This window comes from Pan paniscus, chromosome 2 (assembly GCF_029289425.2).
Source record: "Pan paniscus chromosome 2, NHGRI_mPanPan1-v2.0_pri, whole genome shotgun sequence".
Classification (NCBI taxonomy): Eukaryota; Metazoa; Chordata; class Mammalia; order Primates; family Hominidae; genus Pan; species Pan paniscus.
In genome coordinates this window covers 106,502,411-106,509,770 of record NC_085926.1, presented here as the reverse complement: position 1 = coordinate 106,509,770, position 7,360 = coordinate 106,502,411, and positions in this window count along the sequence as shown.

The window sequence follows — 7,360 nt, the reverse complement described above, 5'->3', positions numbered from 1 at the left end:
TAATCAAATCCTAAATTAAAACCAAGTCCTAATAAATGGATTCCTGACCTATGACATGTATTCTGGTTTCCTTTACAGAACCCCAATTCCTCCATGATTAAGGTCTTATGCAGTCCCCAAGTCTTTCAAGAAATATAGTCCCAACTCCCTCCTCACAGTCTGGCATCTTACCCTATACTTTGAAACCTTTTGCTTGCCCATTGGAGATTCCAGTGTATCTCTCCCTGGTTGATCATCATAACCAATATTTGTATAGGACTTTACCTTTAACAAACCACCTTAATCTTTTTATACATTCTCTTATTTGATCATCAAAAATTATCAGGTGAGCATGGTGGTCACATTTTAATTTAATTCAATAATTTAATTACAGAAAATCTAAGACTCAGAAGGATTAAGTAAACTGCCCAGGATCCTAGAGCTAGTAAATAATTGATAATTAGGGGAGATCAGGTCTTCTGAGCGTTAATTTAGTGTTTTTATTGCCCCGCCTTTGTGCCAGACCTCCCTGAAATTCTGGCATGCACTTCTGCCTGAACTTCTTTCTACTGCATTCTGTTGGGACCTTCTCAAGGAGAGTTTGCTCTTCAGAGCAAACTTGGTCTCGCCCATTTTGCCTAACCTCCTGCTCAATACTCATGAAAAAAAAAAAAAAAAAGCTTTTATTGTTTTTAAAAATATATCTGAATCAAATGAAAGTACAGTCACAAAAGACGTAATTTGAGACTAGGAACAACAAATTTATCTCATAAATAAGGACCCTGGCCCATAGAAAACCTTATTTAATTCTATCATCATAATCACTGTCATCATGTTTCAACCCTGAATACATTAGTTACCAGTTGTTGAAACATTGGTAAAGTGGAACTACACGCTCAGTAGCCAATACATTGGTTTGGCAGTATACTTATTCTTGATGAGTTCATCATCCAGATAGGCATGGCCTTGATGTTATTCCCTGGTACACCTCTGACCTTTAATTTTACTGCCTTCTCTTAAACAACAAGGATTGCATACCCTTGATCATATCTTAAAGAACTACAGTACTTCCTAAATCAATAGTAGGAAAGTCCTTCTAAGATGACATATTAGTCAAGGTTCTGCAGAGAAACAGAACCAATAGGGTGTGTTGTATGTGTGTACAGAGAGAGCAAGAGTGAGAGATTTCTCATAAGAAATTGGCTTACATGATTATGAAGGCTGAGAAGTCCCAATATCTTCAGTCAGCAAGATGGAAATACAAGAGAGCCAATGTGTAGTTTCAGTGTGAGAACCAGTAGATCTGACAGCGTAAGTTCCAGTTTGAAAGCTGGAAGAATAGAGACTCAAGAAGAGACAATGTTTTAGTCAGAGTCCAAAGACCAGAAAAGACTGATGTCCCAGCTCTAAGGAGTCAGACAGGAGGAGTTCCTTCTTATTCTCAGGAGGTCAGCCTTTTTGTCCTATTCAGATTTTTTGATTGGGTAAGGTCTACCCATATTAGTGAGACCAATCTGCTTTACTCAGTTTACCAATTTGAATGTTAATCTCGTCCAGAAACACCCTCACAGACACACCGAGAATAATGTTTGACCAAATATTTGAGCATCCTGTGGCCCACTCAAGTCAAGACAAAAATTTAACTATCACAGATGACAACATTTAGGATATTTATATAGGAAAAATGTTCTATTTTAATTTTGATCTCTCTTCTCCTTTCTCTTTCTTGAGAAAAGCTCAACTACTTTCTCCCCATGCTTCCCTCCCTTCCAGTGCTTCCCTAAAAATTACTTATTCTAAGATGAGAGTGGACCGCTCCTACAAATCTGACAGTTGTTTTCCAGTTTTTACCTCTTTCAGTTTCTACTGTAATATTGTGCCCTTGGGATAATTACGTAACCTCTCTAAGTGTCAAGTTTTAATTTTTCAAATGGCAAGACCTGTTGCTAATAGGTGTTCTTAGTAATAAAGTATTTATTTTTATTTTATTTATGTATTTATGTATTTATTTATTTAGAGCGAGACGGGGTCTCGCTCTGTCGCCCAGGCTGGAGTGCAGTGGTGCGATCTCGGCTCACTGCAAGCTCTGCCTCCCGGGTTCACGCCATTCTCCTGCCTCAGCCTCCCAAGTAGCTGGGACTATGGGTGCCCACCACGCCTGGCTAATTTTTTGGTATTTTTTAGTAGAGACGGGGTTTCACCATGTTAGCTAGGATGGTCTGTATCTCCTGACCTCGTGATCTGCCTTTACTTTTATAATATTTTAGAAATATTCTCCCTTACCTACGTTATTCCAGCATATCAGAGGCCATTGACCTTGGAGACCTGCTGCAAATATGGGTATGGCCCAGCAGGCGATTTACACCCTCTCCCCCAGAGTTTCAAGTGCCCGTGAGAACTCACCAGATGCTGCAGGAACCATGACACTTTACAACGCACAGGCCACTCTCTTGGAATGAAGCCATTCAAGCACACCCTGCCCTTCGCAAAGGAAAGAGAACTCTCCCTGGGGTCCCACCGGCTTCTCTGGGATCTGTCATGTTATCATACACATTAATTTTAAAAATAATAATATCTTTCTTTGTATTCCCACTGGTTTTAGGTTTCTCATTTCTCTGTTGTATTATGGTTACCACCTGCCTGAAATCTTTGGTCTCATTCTCCCTCATTCATGAGTTCTGTCCTGCATCCTGCTACCCATTCAGGCTTTGTAAAATACCACTAGTTTTAAGCCAAATTTTGCTGAAAAGCCTTCAATAGTTTCCAATAACTTACAGCAATAATTCTCAAATTGTGCTTCACTGAACCCCATGATAGTGCTCATCTTGAAGTCAACACTTCTTGAACCAGAACAGCTATTCCATGCTCTACTTATTGTATTCAATATTTCCTATGGTTTCTTGAATATATTAAATACAGTTATAATAACTATTGTAATGTTTTTATCTAATTCCATCATCTATCATTTCTAGGTCCATTTTGATTGGACTTTTCTTCTCATTTAAGCCATATTTTTCTGCTTCTTTGAATGTGTGGTAATTTTTAAAGTATTTTTAGAGCAGTTTTAGGTTCACAGCAAAATTGAGAGGAAAATACAGAGATTTTCCATATATCCCCTGTCCCTACACATGCATAGCCTCACCCATTATCAACATCCCCACCAGAGTACACTTCTTATAATTGATGAACCTACGTTGACACATTATTATTACTCAAAGTCCATAATTCACATTAGGGTTCACTCTTGGTATTGTACATCCTATGGGTCTGGACAAATATATTCACCACTATAGTGTCACTCAGAAAAGTTTCACTGCCCTAAAAAATCCCCTATGCTCCACCTATTTATCTCTCCCTCTTCACAACTCCCTGGAAATCACTGATATTTTCACTGTCTCCATGTTTTGCCTTTTCAAGAATGTCATACAATTGTCAAACAGTATATAGCCTTTTCTGCCTGGTAAGTTTTAATTAGATGCCAGACATTGTGAATTCTAGCTTGTTAGGTGGTAGATATATTTGTATTCCTATAAATATCTTTGAGCTTTGTTTTGAGTTGCAGTTAAGTTACTTGGAAACTGATTCTTTCCATTTGGATTTTTAAGTTTTGCTAGAAAGGACAAGAGCAGTGTTTAGTTTATGGCTAATCTCCACTATTGACATGAAACCCTTGTGAATACACTTCCCGATTCCCCATGAAGTATGAAGTTTTTCACTCTGGCTTGCAGGAACAAAAACTATTTCTAAAGGGCTCCAAGGACTTTTCTTCTAATTTATTTGGGTGGTCCTTTCCTCATACACATGCACAGATCACTACACTACTGATGACTTGATAAGGATCCTCTGCAGTTCCCCAGAGCTCTCTCTGAGCAGCTCTCTCCTATCCAGTACTCTGCTCTATAAACTCTAGCCATCTCGGCCACTACAGACTGCTAGCTTCATCTCCTTAACTCAAAGAGGTTGCTGGTCATGGTCTGAAAACTCCCTGTGTTATGTCTTGGAAACTCTTCAAGCTGAGGCAGTCATGGAGCTCACCTTGTTTGCTCCCCTCTTTCAGGGATCAGTGTCCTTTTTGTTTATTAATCAATTATTTAAACCCATTGTATCATATGTTCTGTGCTTTTTTCTTAAGTTGTTTTAGGTAGGGGGCTAAATCTTTTCCCTGTTTCCCCACCTTGTTGGAAGCAAATGTCTCAGTCAAGAGACCTATGTTGGAGTTTGTTTGAAAAAATGTGTTTTGCCTTAAAAGAATGTTTTGAAATATAGAATAAAATCTGAACTCCTTAGTGAGACAGCCAAAGCCTTCCACAATGTGCTCTCAGTCTGAATTTTGAAATTATTTCCCTGTCCCAAGCACAATGACTAAATATATCTTGTATGTTTCCACCTCTTTATTCACAGATTTCCCATGCTGTCAACATAATGTTGCCTTCCTGGCTATCATTCTCTCATCGGATCCTCAATTTAGGTCATTTCTACTTCATATGATCATTTTAATTGTATTTACCTCATCTTACCAAAAAGATCATGGTGAGTGGACTCCCAACATATGTTTTAATTTGTCTAACAGAATGCTGAATAGCCTGACAGTAGCAGCCTAGAATTTTATTCTTGATGGTCTTAATCAGCAGCACACCAATTACTACATGATAGTATAAAAATAGGCTATGATGTAATTTCTGAGTGATCATTATATGACATAAATGTAGCCGGTCTGCTTTTTAAAAATCCAGATGGTAAAACACTTCATGTGATTTCATTCTGTGCACTCTTGTGTCCAGTCCCCAACACACAACTTCTCACTTCCCTTTTCTCAGACACCAAGGGTCATGGTGCTGAAATTTTCCACTGAATTTCCTCTCTGTACTTAGTGGGATGGAGTATGACGTGTCACCTTCTCTATTTTTGCTGATACCAGAGTTGCCTGAATTCTAATTATTTACTGAGAGTAGTTTTCTCTGGGACCAACCCCGAGGCAAAAAGTCAGAATAGTTAAGAGCATGGTCTATAGTGTCAGACTGTATGAGTTGGAGTACTGGTTCTGCTGAGTATTAATTAGCACTGTGACCTTGTGTAGTCATCTCTCTTTTCCAAGCCTCAATTCCTCATCTACAAATAGAAGACAATAATAGTACCCAGCACATAGAGTTCTGTGTAAACACAAGAACTTAGATCATCTTTCTGCACACTCAGTGGGAGTTTACTGCTTTTGGATTGAATTGAGATACATGTTCATACACCTAAATTAGGTCATGGCTTTTAAAGGCAAAATTCCTTATCAAACTATTTAAAACCCATGGCAGAGTGCAGAAAAACCCAACCATCATCCAGATTTTAGTGTGTCTGTAATCTCAACTGTTTTACCAAGAAGGCTATTGCAAGAAGTTTAAGATTCAAAGAAATCCATCATACCTTATGCCTGCCTATTAGTCTTCCAATGATATGGCCATTCTTTATTATTAAGAAACTGAATCAAATTCTACTTATATATGCCCCCAATATATTCACAGTTATTTTGCAATAATTTTTTTTTCTATTTATTAAATAACCTGTTCTGGGTGCTTTTTTGAATATTTTACAGATATTATTGTATTTAAAATGAAAACCTTATGAGGTAGACTGGTATGGTTTGAATATGCATCCCCTTCAAAACTCATGTTGAAATTTAATTGCCATTGTTACAGTATTAAGAGGCGATTAGGTCATGAGGGCTTCACCCTCATTAACGGATTAATACTGTTATAAGGAAGTGGGTTCTTACAAAAAGTTGAGTTCCCCATCCACCTTTTTCTCAGTCCCCTACCAAGGGATAATTATGCAAGAAGTCCCTCACCAGATACAGACTCCTCAACCTTGAACTTCCCAGTTTCCAAAACTGTAAGAAATCAATTTCTGTTTTTATAAATTATTCAGTCTGGGGTTTTGCTATAGCAGCACAAAACAGATTAAGATGAAGGCATATTATAGATGAGAAAACTATAGCCCAGAGAGAATAAAGAATTGCTCAGCATCACGTAGTTAGACAAGAACAGAGTTATGATTCACACTCAGGCAGCCTGACTTCAGAGCCCACTCTTAACCTCTAAGCTCCTTGATAAGCCATAAGATTTTTTCTATGGTGACATATTTTTCAAACCTAAAATTGATCTGACTAGTGTAGATACTGAGAAATTCAGAGACATGGTCAACACAAAATAGGAGTCATGGAAATGCATTGCAAATAACTTCTTAGGGGTAAGATAGGAGATGATTTTTTTAAAAAAATAATTAAACTCTATTAGAATAACATAAATTGTCTCATAAAACATATAACTGTCTATAGCTGAGAGTCCTTTACAATGAGAGGTGGTGAAGGATGTTTTTAGGCAGACCTGAAAAGTGCATGGGAGGAGCAAGATTTACCTCTCCTGGACTATGGAGAAGGGCTGTGGAATGCCAGTGTCTGTCTGGGTCACCAGAGAAAGGTTAATTGAGGCTGCTTTGTAGGGATGGCTGGGTAGGCAGATCTGATGAGAATTCACTAATCCCTGGTGGCTAAACAGAATCCTCCTGCTTGCTTACTGTGGTGGAAAATTCCTCTAGTCTAGCACAGTAGTTCTCAAAGTGAGATCCCCCAGACAAGTAGCATCAACAGGGAGCTTGTTCAAATGCAACTTCTCAGGCCCCATCCGAGATCTACTGAATCAGAAACTCTGGGAGTAGCACATGGCAATCTGCATTTTAACAAACCCTCTAAATAATTCTGATGCACACTAAATTTTAAGAACAGCTGAAAGCAGAAAACTTTTTGAGCTCTACAACTAGAAGTAAGAATATTGAAATGTAAGAACATAGGTGAGAGCTCTTCAAAGTGGATTAGCTACAGATAAATGTAAATAAATTTTAACTCACTGCGTTTGATCTGTTTTTCAATTCTTTTTGATGGAAATAAGTCAACCAAAACACCAGTCCTCACCCTTTTCCTCAGCCACATGCAAGACTCATGTTCATTAAAGTCAAGGCTTAATAAGGCTTGCAACATCGATCAAATGGGCTGCAGTTTATGAGAAAGTGTCAGCCAGACCCTTCCACTGGAGAAAACATGTGAGTGATGGCAAGTAGTAAGTGTTAATGGATGGATATTTTAAAATCTATTCTAATTTATACTTTTTAAAATGAAAATCCCTGGAAAACATCTGAATGCAATTATTATTGGCCTGTTTCAAGTAACTATCAGGGGTCTTAACACAGGTCTCACTTCTGCTCTAGAGCACAAGCTCCCTGAGGGCAGGGACCTTCCTTATTCACCAGTGCTCATTCTGTGTCAGGCTCAATAAACAGATCATGAGCTGAACTGACTGGAAACCTGTGAATAGATCAGAGAGCATTACCCTCACAAGTG